The sequence below is a fragment of the Phocoena sinus genome, chromosome 3 (assembly GCF_008692025.1).
Source record: "Phocoena sinus isolate mPhoSin1 chromosome 3, mPhoSin1.pri, whole genome shotgun sequence".
NCBI lineage: Eukaryota > Metazoa > Chordata > Mammalia > Artiodactyla > Phocoenidae > Phocoena > Phocoena sinus.
The window spans coordinates 46244284-46262474 of record NC_045765.1 but is presented as its reverse complement, the minus strand read 5'-3'; the positions used below and the strand labels follow the sequence as shown (position 1 = coordinate 46262474).

The 18191-nt window shown below is 38.5% G+C and overlaps 1 protein-coding gene across 8 annotated transcripts in view; it reads right to left on the bottom strand.

Annotated features, from left to right (window-relative positions):
• Positions 1–18191, bottom strand: part of CSNK1A1 (casein kinase 1 alpha 1) — a 50238-nt gene that overhangs the window by 29802 nt on the left and 2245 nt on the right. The gene's annotated exons all lie outside the window — the stretch shown is intronic.

Sequence of the window (18191 nt, the reverse complement as noted above, 5' to 3'; positions counted from 1 at the left end):
CGCAGAGTAGCTGGGCCTGTGAGCCATGGCCGCTGAGCCTGCACGTCCGGAGCCTGTGCTCCGCAATGGGAGAGGCCACAACAGTGAGAGGCCCACGTACCACAAAAAAACCTAATTTATCTAGGTTTTAAAGAAAAATAAATGACTCTATAAAAAAAACACCAAATCCAGAAAGAGCTAAGGCAGTTATGGGAAGTCACTAAAAATCAAAGGCAAAAGAGAAAGCACAAATCAACTCTCATAAGACTACATCTCATGTCTACATCAACAAATTTGTACCAATGGCTCCCTAACAAAATTACAATAAAGTGAATTTTACAACCATCCGATCCAAACTACAAACTTGATATGTCAAAGGCACAAATTCATACTTCACATCTTCATGCAATCACACAATTTCATAAAGCACTTTGTGGGAAGTCATATGTAAAGTAAGTCTTTAACAGAATACTCTCATAATAATTAGAAACAAGGGGGCATTAGATGAATTCAGAAACACACTTTTAAAAAAAACCAAACAAGTTATTAGGCATTTTTCTCCATATTGCTTAAGTGTATGAGTTTAAGACACAGCCCCTATTCTCAATATCAAGAAGACAATCCCTAAAAAAACTAAAACATAAATGATTCAAAGGCATTTTCCTCCATGGTGCAACTACGGCACTTCTAAAATAATTAGGTCTTTCCGCTTAGAAATTGGTATTATAACTCTTTAAACCTAAGTGACAGGTGTTTCTTTCATTCCTCCTTTTGATCTCAAGGAATATATAACTTATTTCTCTAAATCTAACATCTCACGCCCTCCCCATCTGTGCTTTCCACCTATGTAACCCATCCCGACATTATTACACACAGATTAGGAGCCAGGAACAGCCTTCTGCTTATCCAAATCCTACTTACTCAGTTTCTACCTTCACCTCCACGTTTTCCACTTTTATTCTGCAAGCTGCTAACTCTCCATTTTCAATTGCAACATCCTAATACCCAGCTGCCAAAGAAATCTTCCTTAAGTAGCCTATCCCACATTGGTCTCCCGTTTCACAGAATACCTATAGCCACTGACTACTGCCTATATCCAAGATCTAACCCCTTGACAATACAAATCTTCAGGTACTGTTACTTTGGCGTTTCTCTCTCTACACCTGTAAGATAAAACCTACTGTTTGTCTTATCTCTTCATAGAACGTGGGTAACGAGCAAGCACTAAGCTGATTCTCTGAGATCATTTAAGTTTGCAGACAATCTGAAACCCACAAACATGAAAACCTCACTCCTATTCTCCACTTTCTAGGTGCCTTCAACCAGAAACTCAGGTCTTATCTTTAGACATTTTTCAACATAAGCAGCAATGTGTTGCTACTAAGTACACTATGGTAAAGTAATGTGCACACTGTAGGTAACTCAGATACTTATGAGATTAAAAACAAACTGGTTTGATTTGGACCTTATTCTTCCTAATAGTTTCAAAAGATGCAGAAGAATCAAGTAATTTAATGGATGAAAGCTAAAAAAAAAGGGGAGGGGGCAAGGTCTCATTTACTATTTGTTTGTTTCAAATCAATGTCTTTAGACTTAGTGTTGCCTGACCAATCAAGGAAGTAGGCCAAGGAATGAGCTCGCAACTTAGAAAACCATCATTTCTTACTGAGAGCATAAAAAAGGTACCTTAAGGTCTGAAGAAGATGCTAAGAGAAGGCAAGGTCCATCTCTCTGATCTTATTTCCTTCCTCTAAACCCATATCCAAACTAATTCTAGTTAAAAAATTAAGAAACAGATAAAAAGCACAAGCCTAAGATAATACATGCACAAGTCAATAGGGCTGACCAAAAAATGCTAACAGAATTCAGAAAAAGCAAACGTGGGAACTACATCTGTCCAAAGAAACCTAGTGAAAATGGTCTGTTACTAGTCAGATCCTGAAGGAGGGATAATATTTTGATAGATAAGGTAGAAAAAGATATGCTAAGGGCTTCCCTGGTGGCGCAGTGGTTGGCAATCCACCTGCCAATGCAGGGAACACGGGTTTGAGCCCTGGTCCGGGAAGACCCCACATGCCATGGAGCAGCTAAGCCTGTGTGCCACAACTACTGAGTCTACGCTCTAGAGCCTGCGAACCACAACTACTGAAGCCCGCGCGCCTAGGGCCCGTGCTCCACAGCAAGAGAAGCCACTGCAATGAGAAGCCCGCACACCACAATGAAGAGTAGACCCCGCTCACCGCAACTAGAGAAACCCCGTGTGCAGCAATTAAGACCCAACACAGCTAAAAGTAAATTAATTAAAAAAAAAAAAAAAAAAGTGTGCTAGGCAGAGGCAAGAATAGACCATGGGCTCGCATAAAGGGGCGAATCAAAGTGACTGATAGTTTGGGGCTATATTATAGACTCTTGAATACCAGGCTAATGTGCTTTAAATTCTATAGATAACTGAGGAATTATCAGTGGAGTATGGATGGGACATAAGTATTAAGAGTTGGCCTTGCTGTCGGTATGCAATATGGAAACTGGGGAGTAGGGGAAGGAGTGACAATGACATGAGAACCAATTAGAAGAGTTATATTATAGCTGAAGATGTGGAGCTAGAGGTTTCTTTTCTCTATTAAATCTCAATGAAAATGGAAATACCTTAGAAAAGAAACAAAATGACTGAAATGAAATATTTTAGGTATTGCTATGAGACCCAAGGACTTCCAAGAATAGTAAATCAGTGTAATTATCGTAAATACTCAGTTCAGATTAAAGGACCTAAATATGCCCATCCCTATGACTGTAACAATAACAAGAGAAAAAAGAACATTTGTTTAACGTAGGTCTTCCCCCCTGACTCGATTGGTGACAGTTAATTTTATGCATCAACCCAACTGGGCTAAGGGATTCTGAAATAGCTGATAAAATGTAAAACAGTATGTGAAGGTATCTCCAGAGGAGATTAGCATCTGAATGACAGGCTAAGTAAAGAAAATCACCCTCCCTAAGGCGGGGTACGGGAACAGAATAAAAAGGCAGAGGAAGAGAAATTTCCCTCTGCTAGAGCTGAAACATTCATCTTCCATCTTCTGCTCTAGGACATCCATGCTCCTGGTTTTCAAACCTTAGGACTCAAACTGGGACGTAAATCATTGGCTCCCCTGGTCTCAGGCCTTTAGGCTTGATCCAGAACTACACTGCTGGTTTTCCTGGGCTTCCAGCTTATAGACCACAGGTCATGGGACTCCCTTTTTTTTTAATTTTATTTTTTTATACAGCAGGTTCTTATTAGTTATCTATTTTATACATATTAGTGTATATACATCAGTCAAAATCTCCCAATTCATCCCACAACCACCCCCCCCACCATCACTTTACCCCCTTGGTGTCCACATGTTTGTTCTCTACATCTGTGTCTCTATTTCTGCCCTGCAAAGCGGTTCATCTGTACCATTTTTCTAGGTTCCACATATATGCGTTAATATATGATATTTGTTTTTCTCTTTCTGACTTACTTCACTTTGTATGACGTCTCTAGATCCATCCACGTCTCTACAAATGACCCAATTTTGTTCCTTTTTGTGGCTGAATAATATTCTATTATATATATATGTACCACATCTTCTTTATCCATTCGTCTGTCAATGGGCATTTAGTTTGCTTCCAGGTCATGGGACTTCTTAGCGTCCATAATCGTGTGAGCAAATCCCTCATAATAAATCTCTTTCTGTCTACCTATAAATATATCTCGCTTTATTGCTCTTTGCAGGTATCATGTTTTTACAAACTGTGGCAACCCTGCCTTGAACAAATCCATCAGCACCATTTTTCCAACAGTATATGCTCACTTTGTGTTTTTGTTACATTTTCATTATTTTTATATTTTCGTTATTATTATATTTGTTATGGTGATGATCTGTGATCTTTATTTTTGATGTTACTGCAAAAAGTTACCACTCGCTGAAAGCGCAGATGATGGTTAGCACTTTTTGACAATAAAGTATTTGTAAATTAAGGTAGGTACAATTTTTTTAGACATAATGCTATTGCACACCTAACAGACTACAGTATAGTGTAAACATAATTTTTAATGCACTGGGAAACCAAAAAATTCGTGTGACTTTGCTTTATTGTGGTATTCTGGAACTGAACCCATAATAACTCTGAGGTATGCCTGTATATATGATCCATCGGTTCTATTTCTTTGGAGAATCCTAGTATAATAGGGGCAGCCATTTTATGTCTTGTTCACAACTCTATATTCCCAGCATCCAGCACAATGCTTTACATGCAGGAAATGCTCAGTAACATTTGCTGAATTAAAGAATAAAAAGCTGTATTAGAGGTAGGTTTTTACCAGGCTAGGGCATGCTTGATGTGGCGGATGAGGAAAACAAAAAAAGGAATACAAAAATACTACCTGTACCGAAAGTATAAAGTCATCAGGAAGCATCTATTCATCTTTGATTCAAATAAGTCAAATAATTATAAAAGTTTAGAAGTGACAGTCGTAACAGATAAATGTCTTTTCCTATGCCATTTATCTTCCCATCTTTAGATTATTGTCAGAGTCTTCACTGAACTAAAAGTATGAGCACTGAATCAGTGCTGTAATATACCCATTTTCATAGCATCTACATTCTCAAGACAGTGTATCTCAAACTTAGTCTCTTGCCAAATTATCATCATCCAACTTTTATGTTCCTTTGTACGAGGGTAGAAATTAAGGACCTGGTCTAGTACAATCCCACTCAACTCTAAGAACTAGCTCAAATTCCCCCTTTAGGTTGCTACTGCTAACAGTTCCAGCCACCTTACTCTCTTTAGTCTGAATTCCTTTTAATGTTCCTATACATTAATATTTATGTGCACCATCCTTAACAGTAGAATTTTGCCTTTCATAATATTATAAAAACTATAGATAGCTCTTCTTCCCATCCTTCAACAGCACCCAAATTACCATGGGCCAAAAAAAGTCACCTACAAGGCAATTCTTGTTTATCTTTTCCTGTATCTTTCTTCTTGCTTCTCATTGTAATCATGCCACGTTGCCTTCTTTTCCCTTTTTGTTCTGTTTCTGGCATGAGTGTGTTGGGGTTAACAATTCATTTAAAACAGTTAAGAAAGGCACTTCCTTCTCCCCCCTCCTCCTAAATTACCAGACTTCAACAGCAGGCGACCCTCAACCACAACACAAGCCCTCAATTCTCAATTTAAATTCCTGAGTCTCAAAAGTCACCAATCCTCAGAAGTAATGAACTACTGCATTCAATAGTTCATTACTTCTGAAAGGTGGAAGCATCTATGAACTTGAGTCTTAAGACACTGTAACCCTTTAACCTAGAATTGTTAGTACTTATTAAGCTCCATTTTATTAATGGCATTCATCATGAAAACAGAACTATGATGCACAGCTTTGACTACATTTTGATTCATGTAACTCTTCGGCGCTTCTGAAGAACTAGACACAGGACTAAAATGTGGGTCACCTCCTGATTTTCTATTAACTCTTGGTATACAAGATTGCTGTGTAACTCTCATTCTCCTTCTCTGCCCATATTTGCTCCTTAGATTTGTGGCCTGCGTTTTACTTTGAATACCTAGGTACCTAGAATTTAATGAACTAAACTTTTCTCTTGCCATCAAAAATTTAAGACCAGGCTTCCCTGGTGGCGCAGTGGTTCAGAATCTGCCTGCCAAGGTAGGGGACACGGGTTCGAGCCCTGGTCCAGTAAGATCCCACATGCTGCGGAGCAACTAAGCCCGTGCGCCACAACTACTGAAGCCCTTGTGCCTAGAGCCCGTGCTCCCCAACAAGAGAAGCCACCACAATGAGAAGCCCACGCGCTGCAACGAAGAGCAGCCCCCGCTCACCGCAACTAGAGAAAGCCCACATGCAGCAACAAAGACCAAATATAGCCAAAAAAAAAAAAAAAAAAAAAAATTAAGACCATCAATCTATTTCCTCCTCTTGCAATTTCATTTAAAACACAATTCATATTTTATAAGGTCAGTAACACAAAATTTTTATTCATAATGCTTTGGATTTACAACTTGCAGAAATACCTTTGAAATAGTTTGGGATCCAGAGCATTTTAACTAGAGAAAGACACTCATTGCTGCTATTTGGCTACTGCAGGGAACTGGAAAATCAGGTTTAATAAAGAAAACAGACACTAAGTTTTCTGGTGAATTAAGCAACTAGAACCAGAAACACAAATACCGATTAGACCGATTTCTCCATACTAAAAACTGATTTAGACGTTAAGTAAGAAAAGAACCACAGTTTTAGCTGTGGGTATGGTGATCAGAGTAATAATTCTGATAATGTGATGATTTCAAGAAATTTTAGATATTAATTCTATCTTTTACTTCACTGAACCTGTCCCAGAACTTTCCTAGGTCTTCCAAACCTTTTTTAATTGGCTAATTTCCCCACCCTTACAATCTCACACCCCTGGGGAGGGCACTGATAAGCATACAAGTAATTTAAAATTGAACAAGACTAGAAAGGGAAAAGAAAATAAATACTGGAAATCCACCAACTGAGAGACCAATCCTGCATCAATGTATTTAGCTACAATAACCAAGAACTTGCCCAAACAACTTGTGTGGGTGGGTGGGAGGTGCTAGTTCTACACCGAGTGTTCTGAATCTTTTTTGTTGTCATGGATCCCCCACTTTTGGTAGTCTTATGAGGCCTACTGATCCCTTCTCAGAGTATTTTAAATGCATAAAATAAAATATATAGCATTATAAAGAAAACTAATTTTAGAGAAATTCAGTTACCATAAAATTACTTTAAAATCAATCTTGCTATAGTAATATACATGCTCCATATTAAAGCATTAAATAAATTTAGAGGCAGGTCTAACTAGTACTATAATTTTAAATATAAAGACTATTTTGAGTTACATGCAACAATAATGTAATATGAAAATACCTGTGATTTCTATTGGTGACAAAGCCATAGGTACTGCCAAAACTAGTGGGGACTGGTTGCCTACGTTTATAAAAGAAAAACTAGGTTCAGTTAGAGGTACATGAAAATAAAGGTGGAATTGTTTTCCTATCCAATTCACTGACCTTGTGGAGGGTAAATCCCTGAACCAAGTTAAGAACCCTGTTCTAAACAGATTTTTAAGGTAAATAGACTGCAGAATAAGATCTAAAACTTGGGCATCATATGTGTTTCACTCAGCAGTAATAATGTCAACTAAGATGATTCGCTTTCCTTCTTCATCCTAACCCTCCTAACTGCTACTACTAATCCTTTACTCACAATATCATCCCTAAGATCTTTGAATTATGCTGTAGAAATCCTATCCACATCAGTCCCCTTGTTCCTTGCCCTCTGCCTTAAAAGATGCATAAATGTTCCTTAACCCGAAAATTTTAAAAACACAAACAAAGGGCTTCCCTGGTGGCACAGTGGTTGAGAGTCCGCCTGCCGATGCAGGGGACACGGGTTCACGCCCCGGTCCGGGAAGATCCCACATGCCGCAGAGCGGCTGGGCCCGTGAGCCATGGCTGCTGAGCCTGTGTGTCCGGAGCCTGTGCTCCGAAACGGGAGAGGCCACAACAGTGAGAGGCCCGCGTACCGCAAAAAAAAAAAAAAAAAAAACCACAAGCAAAAAAATGTGCTTTGATACTTAGTAGTACTAAAGCTCCTATTAATTTACCCTTTCAATATTTATGGTGGCTAACAAGACAAAACCCAATAATTCTTGCTCTCATAGCTTACAGCACAGTCTGTGTAGGCAAACACATATGATGAAAGAGAAACTGATGGTGAGAAGGTACAAATTATGGGGACCCAATAGATCTTTCAGAGGGAGGCATTAGGAAAAGCTTCTTGACTAAGAAGTATGTTGATTCTTGAAGCATAAACGGAAGACGGCCAGGTAAAGAGGTGTGTCGGGGTTAGGAGTACGCATTAAGCTTGTTATTCACAAGAAACTGAAAGTACCCAGCATAGTTGGTTCATAGTAAGACAAGATCATCCGATTTTCTTGTTCACAGTTAACTTGCTGAAAGTCTAATTTCTATTTGCCATCTTACTCTCATTTTTTGTTCTTGGTTCCCAGTATAATGGTTATCATTCTCATCATACTACCCAAAATTATACTTCAAAGATCACAAATGGTCCTTGCTGTCACTGCTCTCTCTAGCCTTGGTCATAGTAGTACTGGAAGACAGTATGTGGAGAACTGGAACCTCCAGAGGAATACAAGTATTAAAATATACTATTCCACTGGGAAATGGGACAATATACCTGTAGTTTCACAATACCAATTATAAAGGGTTGATCAAATCTTTTCTTTTTATTTATTTATTTTTGGCTGTGTTGAGTCTTCGTTGCTGTGCGCGGGCTTTCTCTAGTTGTGGTGAGCAGGGGCTACTCTTCATTGCAGTGCGCGGGCTTCTCGTTGTGGTGGCTTCTCTTGTTGCGGAGCACAGGCTCTAGGCACGCAGGCTCCAGCAGTTGTGGTGCACGGGCTTAGTTGCTCCACGGCATGTGGGATCGTCCCAGACCAGGGCTCGAACCCGTGTCCCCTGCACTGGCAGGAGGATTCTCAACCACTGCACCACCTGGGAAGCCCCAAATCTTTTCTAATAGGCAAATGTATAAAGTAGATTAGCAGCTATCTAGGCCTGGGGGGATATGGAGAGTGATTGCTAATGTGTTCAAGGTGGGTTTTTTTGGGGGGGGGGGTGATGAACATTTTAAAATTGGATTATGGTGATGGTTGCACAACTGCACAAATAGTAAAAACCACTGAATTGCACACTTCAAGTAGATGATGCTTACACAGGTAAATTATCTCAATAAAACTGTCAATCTTTTACCAAAATCTGCTCCTCCAGTCTCTGTGTCAACACTTATTAAGGACCTACTATGTGTGTGATACTGCTGATAAGGATGCCATAAGCAGCATAAGACCTAAAAGAACAGATAAGTGACAAGTACAATATAAAAGCGACAATAAAGTAAATATAAAACACAGAGGAGGGCTTCCCTGGTGGCGCAGTGGTTGAGAGTCCGCCTGCCGATGCAGGGGACACGGGTTCATGCCCCGGTCCGGGAAGATTCCACATGCCTTGGAGCGGCTGGGCCCGTGAGCCATGGCCGCTGAGCCTGCGCTCCAGCAATGGGAGAGGCCACAACAGTGACAGGCCCGCGTACCGCAAAACAAAAACAAACACACAGGAGCAAGCAATTTATTCAGAAGATAAAAGGGAAGGCTTCTTAGAAAAGTTAGTATCTGAGCTAAACTTTGAAAAATGCCCGTTAACCTCTCTACATAGTCTCCTACTTTCAGTCACTCCTCTACAGTTTCATGGTGTCGTTTCTCTGCTATGAAAACCAATGCCCCTCCCTAATTACACACCAAAAAAAGCAAAGTTTCATATATATATATATATATATATGAGGAACTCCAAAAATCTGATCTCTGCCTATCCTTTAATTCTATATCCTTATTCCCTCACCAGACTGCCCTCAGGCCATATCACTGAGTCAACAGTGACTTACTAAGCATGACTGTATACTGAGCTCTATTCCAGCCAAAGCCCAAAGCCTTACAGTCTCATTCCTTTTCTTTCTCTGGAATAGCTATTACCTCCTCCTAAAAACTGACTTCCTTTAACTGCAACACCCCATTATCCCAACTCTCCTCTTGCCTTGATTAACTATGAATTTCCACCACAGGGTTCAGTCCTCACTTCTCAATTTCCTTTCTTCACTATCACTTCTATGCTGATCTTGCTCAGATCTAACACCAGTCCTAGTTCCCTGGCCTAGGATTAGGTCTGTATTTTCTGCTAACTTAATTATACAAGAGCTAAACTTGGGATATGCTGTGCCTTAAACTCAACATGTCCAAAACTATAACCATCCACCCTACTTTTAAAGTGTTTAGGACTTCGCACTCCCAATGCAGGGAGCATGGGTTCCATCCCTGGTTGGGGAACTAAGATCCTGCATGCCGCATGAGGCAGCCAAAACAAAACTGGGCCCCCTTTTCCTTCTTCCTAATTTAAATCTCAAATTCTCAAGGCTAAAATGACTTACCTCCACTCCTTAAGAAGAGAAATATGAGAAAACGTACATTAAAATGTTAGAGCAAGGGACTTCCCTGGTGGCACAGTGGTTAAGAATCCACCTTCCAATGCAGGGGGCGCAGGTTTGATCCGTGGTCGGGGGAACTAAGATCCCACGTGCTGAGGGGCAACTAAGCCTGCGTGCCACAACTACTGTGCCCACACACCGCAACGAAGACCCAGTGCAGCATGCATGCATAAATAAATAAATACCTTAAAAAAATGTTAGAGCAAAAAAGTAACAGAAATCAAAATATCTCTTAGTACACTTCAGAGACCAAAAGGTTTCCTTTAGGGTGCTTTCTGCACTATAGGAATCACCTGTATTAAGACAGTTTTACATATAAAGATTTAAGAGAACAAATAATTTTGGCTAGATGAAACATTCCCCCCACCACATTCTACAGTAATTAATTTGCTTAGCAAATCCTTAAGTAGATAGATTCTAGGTTAAAAAAATTTTAACTCAAATTTCTCTGTATTAGCAAATGAACACAAAAGAAAACAAACAATTCCAAAGTTTGATATAATCTTTTAAAAGTAGAATAGAAGAAAGAACACAAAGTCTGGGCTTGCAATGTTAATGCAGATATAGGAAAGGGGAAAAATGGAAGAGGCAACGCAAGCTATTATAAAGGAACGATCTAACCTGAAAGAAAAAAAGCAATGAATGAACACATGAATATCTATCCATAAATTTAAATTCTATGTAAACCTGAACTAATAATATAGAACTATGCAATATATACTTATAAAAATAAGCCCTTTGGTGACTAGACAATTAAAAAGTGGCCCAGTAAACCAGAAGTTGGATTTGAAAATGGGAAGCTGGTTGAACACACAGTATATGCAATATAGTGCAAAGAATAGTGAACCAGCAGCCAAAAAAAACCAGGTTCTAGTTCTGGCTTTGCCATTTTCTTACCGGCATAAGCCATTTTTGCTCACTGATAAACCTTTTTTTTTAAAAGAACAAAATATATATATAAATATATATTTATTTATTTATTTGGCTGCACCAGGAATTATTTGCAGCACACGGCATCTTCGTTGCTGAGTGCAGGATCTTTAGTTGTGGCGTGCTTTAGTTGCGGGGTGCAGGATTTTTTGTTGCGGGCATGTGGGATCTAGTTCCCTGACCAGGGATCCAACCTGGACCACCAGGGAAGTTCCACTGATAAACATTCTTAATATAACTTATCTATTATACCTATCAAGAGATACAACAGTAATTATGAGATTGTAAAAGCACTACACAAACAAAAGGATTACTTTCATTACAAAAAGCAGTTGCCCAACAATTATGCAATGGCAACAACCAAGACAACAATAGTCAGAGCCCTCTCAGCAAAATAATCACTAACTACCCCCAACTGCTCAGTACAATGGAGTGTCAAAACCTCAACACAGTATTTCCCAAAGCATGGTTCTGCGGTCTTTAGCAGAAATTATCTGAGGTTACTTGTTAAAAACAGACTCTTGGGGCCCATTCCAGTACTGGTCAAACAAATCTGGGGGTGAGACAGTAAACCCTACATTTTAAACAAGCTCTGTAGGTAATTATGCATGGTTGATGTTTGAGAAATGCTGACTAAGCAGGATTCACAAGGAGACATAATGGGGTCCCTGCTGACCTCTCCAATCAAGGCAACCTCTGCATGGTTCAGAATGCTGTTTGGGGCTCAAACTCATATTATCCCTTTGATGTTAAGGGAAGGTTCATGTCCTTACAGGAGATTTAGATATCTTTACTCCTAATTTTCAGCAAGAGACAAATTCACAATTATATACATGTCAGGTACATGGCAGATGCTCAATAAGAACGTAAGCCTCACAAAATTTTTGTCTGTTCACTGAAATGTGCCCAGTATCTGAAACTGCCCACCCAGTATGTAGTAGGCACTCAAATATATGTATTTGTTGACTGAATGAAAAACGTTTGCTAATTCTCTAGAAGGTACTGTACAGGTACTGTAAAGTTCACTATCACTCTCCAACAACAGAGCTTTAATTTTTAGAGAAAAACCCAACATCACTCCCTTTCTTAAGAAGGATACAAAGTATTAATATTATGGAGGTCCAAAAATGAGAACACTACGATTTCAACAAGTGAAGCTTAGTGGTAACAATAATTTCAATCAAGTGAGAAGAGCCAAAAGCAAAACAACCTAACGTGAATACATAGTGAATAGGGTAGTAAAGGAATGGAAAAGGAAAAGAATGGTATTTACATAAAGGTATAAAATCCAGTCTTTTAAGAATTTCATTATAGTGTTACCAAGGACAATTAGACACTTCTAATATAACTGAAAGACTTGGAAAATTTGGAACTTAAAACAAAATTTACAAAAACTTCATGCTACTACTTTCCAACAAGGCAGCTTTAAATCAGATCTCACACTCCCCTTGCCATAAAAGCCACCTTAAGTACAGAATAATCTGGCAGTGTAAGGAAGTGTAACAGATAAGTACTCAGAGCAGCTTCCAGACAACCTGAAATATAGGACAGCCTCAATTTCAGGTTAATTTGCAAACCTTGCCATTGCACACTTAAAGATGGCACAAACAAAACATATGATGTGTACTATGTATGCTTAGTCACTGTCGCCATCTTGTTTCCCTTTAATAAAAAAAACTTCTGTACAAAAACTGCAAGTCAGAACCAAAAGAAATTCCAAAAGGCCAATTCACCACTGATAAATACTTATGCTGACAAATGTCCACCACATTAGCAAGGCTTTACTGTGAAATTAATAGACACCAGCATTTTGATATGGTAGTATCTTTATATCAGGATTCAAAGCTAAATCAACTAGTACAGCCATATTTCCATTTGTAAATTGCATACCACCTAGTGAGTTCAGCTGAGTTCACTTAAGAAATACTAAAAGTGGGAATTCCCTGGTGATCAGTGGCTAGGATTCTGTGCTTCCACTGCTGGGGGCCTGGGTTCAATCCCTGATTGGGGAACTAAGATCCCAGAAGCTGAAGGAGGCAGCCAAAAAAAAAAAAAAAGAAATACTAAAAGTCATACCCTCAAATCAATTAAATCAAAATATCTGAGGTTAGGAGGCAGGTGTCAATATTTATTTTTAAGTTTTCTAAGTGATTCCAATGTGCAGCAAAGTTTGTGAACCACTGAAAGAGGCAGTAAGATCTATTCAAATAACACATCAGCTGTGTGACTCTAGGCAAATTAACCATTTTGACTCACATTTTATATAAAACCTCAACTTACAGGATTGTTGTAATGATTAAATGAGACCATGTGCAATGCCTGGATATTGGTTGATTCTTTTTTTCTTGCGCATAGATGGAAAAAAGAATGTTTAGCCACACTAAATTCAACCAACTACCCACTTATTTCAAAGTACATTATCAATGTTATGAATAAAAGGCAACTAAAACAAAACGTCATTGCAGAGAATGGAAGATGCACCTTTTATTCTACTGATCCCATCAATTTATATAATGCATTAAAAAAACTCTTAAGGGCTTCCTGGTGGCGCAGTGGTTGAGAGTCCGCCTGCCGATGCAGGGGACACGGGTTCATGCCCCGGTCCGGGAAGGTCCCATATGCTGCGGAGCAGCTGGGCCCGTGAGCCATGGCCGCTGAGCCTGTGCGTCTGGAGCCTGTGCTCCGCAACGGGAGAGGCCACAACTGTGAGAGGCCCACGTACCGCAAAAAAAAAAAAAAATATATATATACATATACATATATATATATATACATATACAAAACCTATGTTGTCACAAAACATAGCCTACCAAGGATCAGCAGTATTAAAAAAAATCAAATATTCTTTATCTCATTAGGGAGTGTGGGTTACATCAGTGTATGCATTTGTCAAAACTGAGTCAATGGCACATTGATCTATATACACTTCACTGTATGAAAATTACATCTCATTTAAACAAATTCCATTAAGACATGGATAAGTACATGTTATGTGATTACTAGTTATTAACAATTTTCAAGAGCCACCTGAGATTGTATTGGAAATACAAACAGTAACAAAAAGCATAATTTAGACTAGTTATTCATTTATATTATGAAACCTATTAAGGTACTCATTTAGCCTCAGAAAAACTTCTGTTAAAACTCAAAGGCTGATTTTAAGAATAAAATGGAATAAACCAAAAGATTAGATTTATAACATTTGTTTCAAACTCTAGTTTTCTCTTGTATAGACTTCTTGACATTAAAGTTTCTTACTAAACAGGACAGATCATGAGAAAACATTACTAAATCATACCTTAGGTACAGATTAAATGTACTTGGAAACAAAATAATCTAGCTCTGAAATCGACTAAAGCCAAGGTAGTAAAATCCATGGACTATACAAGGGTTTACAAGTATTTACTCCACTTTAAGATACAAATTAATAATGTCCACAAAAGTTCTCATCCAGCAATCCATGGATTCAAAAGGGAGAATAAGAATCATAAGGATCTAATTAAATAATAATACAAACAATAGGTTACTTACATTTATCAGTTTTTCTGTATGAGACCAAATGCCATAGAGTGAAGGAGGCAAAATATGGCTCTGCAGCATCAAATGAAAAGGTGTGGGTTATGTGAGCAGACATGATTTGACCCTGACATAAAGGTGAAAATGGCTCACAGGAAAATTGAAAGTTAGGAGATTTCTAGTAACCCCTCTGAGACTCAACAGTCTAATTTATATATCATGAAGTGTTGAGCTATTATCTCTCAGGGTTCATCCAGCTCCAAATGCTATCTAAGCATCATTACATTATTCCATTACTAGAAATCCAGCATAAGCCAATATAAGTACCCTTAGTGTACCACGGATTCAGTTACTGTATGAATCCTGTGATCTGTAATGTTATCTCTCTGATAAAGACATACCCAGTGTAGACATCATCTTTGTTCTCTGATAAGAATATTAGAACTTATTTACAGGATATATGCTCAGTGCCAAAAAGCTAAGATGAAAATTTAAGCTGCTTTTAACACTGGACAGTAAGGATTAACTAGTACTTTATAAATATCTCCTAGAATATTTGACATTCAAAGAGGGAAAAAAAAAAGTGGTGAAAGAAACAAGACAACTGGGACCTCCCTGGTGGAGCAGTGCATAAGACTCCGTGCTCCCAATGCAGAGGGGCCTGGGTTCAATCCCTGGTCAGGGAACTATATCCCACATGCATGCCGCAACTAAGAGTTCACATGCCACAAGTAAGGAGCCCACGTGCTGCAACTAAGACCCGGTGCAACCAAATAAATAAATATTAAAAAAACAACAACAACAAAAAACAAGACAACCAAAGTTATCCTATGCCCCTCCTATTTTCTTTATCATGTTTTCCTATAAAAGTATATTCCATTAATTTACTTTCTCCTAAGTAGTAACCTATGGTTTACCTGATACAGGTAGCATTTTTAAGGTCCTGAATGGTATCTCACTACTAAAATATCATTCAAAGGTAAGATCTAGACAAAACACCAAATGTGATGAAATGCTTTCTAGGTACCATCATCTGAAAATAAATCTTAAAATTCAGAGCTGAAAGTTCTGAGATCAACTGGGCCAGTGACTTAAGTAGAGAAACTTGTTCAAACAAAACCCTACCCAAAAGCTCAGCATGCAAAACTAGAAAATTACCAACCTGGCAAAACCCTCTTTTGATTTCAAAAATGAGGAAACTGATATGCCCAAAGAGGTTAAGGGACTGACAAACCCCAGATCACTCAATCAGTACCACATAGCAGATTTAGAGCCTGGCTATAACATAACTGCTTCTTTAGAGAACAATTTAATTCAGTTCAAAGTGGCACAAAGAAAGGGAGGGTTGTAACAGAAACACAGTAATTTAAAATGAGCTGCCAGAGGTCAATTCACAAGGCCCAAGGACTTTCAGTTTCTTAAAAATATCAAGAGACTGAATGCCATCCTCTCATTCTTGCTCTTTACACTCACTGGATGCTATGCTTCTGCACAATAGATCCCTTAGTAAGGTCCTTACACACTAAGGACTTGATAAGGCAGGTATGCTATATAGGCTAGGTAATTTTCAGCCCTTGTTTTAGAATATCCCATAGTATCTTTAAGAAAATTGCAGGGTGTGGGGTAGATTGGGGGAGGAGGGAGATATTAGTGTGGTATAAATGCAGCAAATCTAAAAATTTTTAATTAGTGTCAACATTTCTAAAACAATGGGTAACAGAAGAGACTGCCCTTTTAATCTAGCTAAACTGAATAATTTAATTCAATATTTCCCAAGTAAATATTTATTAAGTGTATACTATATATAGTTGATGTGGAAATAGTGGGGAACAAACAGCAAAGGGGAAGATGTTGCCACCCAAAATAAAGAAAGCTTATGTAAGTCCTTATCTTTTCCACTTCAGTGGACAAACAGTTCTCTCACACTGTACTTTAAAACCAATGATCCATTTTTTGTTTCTATGTACCTGGACTCTACTACTCCTAAAACAAATTTACTCTTTCCTCACCCTCATGCAATTACTACATTCTGCCTTAAAGACCACTCCCAGAAGCCACACTTTACTCTTGGATGCCCTCCCCAACCAGTTCACCAAGCTTTCTTCCTTAGAGCCAGATCCTGAAGTCCCATCTCCTCTCCCAGGAAGTCTTAACTTGAAAGTCAGGTTAACCTCTTTAGCTCCATCCAGTTTATAACTACCACAACATCCTCTGCACTCAACCTCTTAGAATTTTGCTCACAAGTCAATTTCATTTATTGATGTGTGTAATCAGTATATCGACTATTGCCCTTGTTGGTCTGTATCAGTGTTGTCCTTAAATAAAAGCTACCAAATAAAAGTGCATGTATTTAATTTGCGTTTAGCACTGAAAATGCCAGATGCTTACTGCCTTTTTTTTTTTTTTTTTTTTTTTTTTTGCAGTACGCAGGCCTCTCACTGTTGGGGCCTCTCCCGTTGCGGAGCACGGGCTCAGGACGCACAGGCTCAGCGGCCATGGCTCATGGGCCCAGCCGCTCCGCTGCATGTGGGACCTTCCCGGACCGGGGCATGAACCCGTGTCCCCTGCATCGGCAGGCGGACTCTCAACCACTGCGCCACCAGGGAAGCCCTTACTGCTTTTTTGAAAATGATTTCAAATACATTAAGTTCAACCTGATTTGTGAAATTTATAAAACCTCCCAACACAGATGAATCTCAAAAGCATTACGTTAAGTTAGAGAAGCCAGACACACATGACCTCATACTGTATGATTGCATTTACATGTAATTCTAGGAAAAACTAGTGATGGAAAGCAAATCAGCGAGATCCAGGGTGGAGAGATGAAAGTAAATGCAAAGGGAAAAGAATTTAAAAATTTTAGGCGAATGCAATTGATATTTTTTATTTTGTGAAGAAAAAAGCTAGATATTTTAATCAAGGTTTTCACTTTTCCACAATAACAAATTTATTTTCCTACACAGCAGGGTTTTGTTTTTTTTAAAGGGATGAGAACCATTAAAAATCTCAAATCTGGATTATCTCAGATTTCACATTAATCTTTACCTCATAAGATAAACCTGGAATTTTCTTCCTAATAATTTATTTTGACTTTGAACCAATAGAAAATCGTATCACTCAATTTCTCCATTAAAAATGTCTATCAGCATTGGAAAATTTTTAAGGATAGTGTCACTCCGGTTGTTTCCACATCAGAATTAATGTATATAACCCAGTCATTAATTCAAGATTTGAGGAATAAAAGCTGGGATAGTAAAACAGGCTACAGTAAATACCATTCCAGTTAATTCTCAACTACCTCCGTATCTTTTTGCAAATGTTATTTTTGAGTAATTGTTGGAAAATGGTTGAGTCTTAAACTATATTTTAGTCTCTACTCTGGAAAGAGGCTCTTTAATCTCAAAAATCAAACTATTCTAAAATCCTTTAAAGTTAACCATTTAAAAGAACCCAGTGTCTTCATCTGGTCATCTTTTATCCTGATTACTATTTGCCTTCACCAATATCACATCTCCAAAAAAAAGCCACAATTTCCCAGATGTGAGGAGCTACTGACCAAGTAACTCAACAGGTTAAAGTTACTTGTCAAACTGTGGTTACACGATTAAGTTTTCTTTTAATACGACGGAGTCAATTTCAACATAGC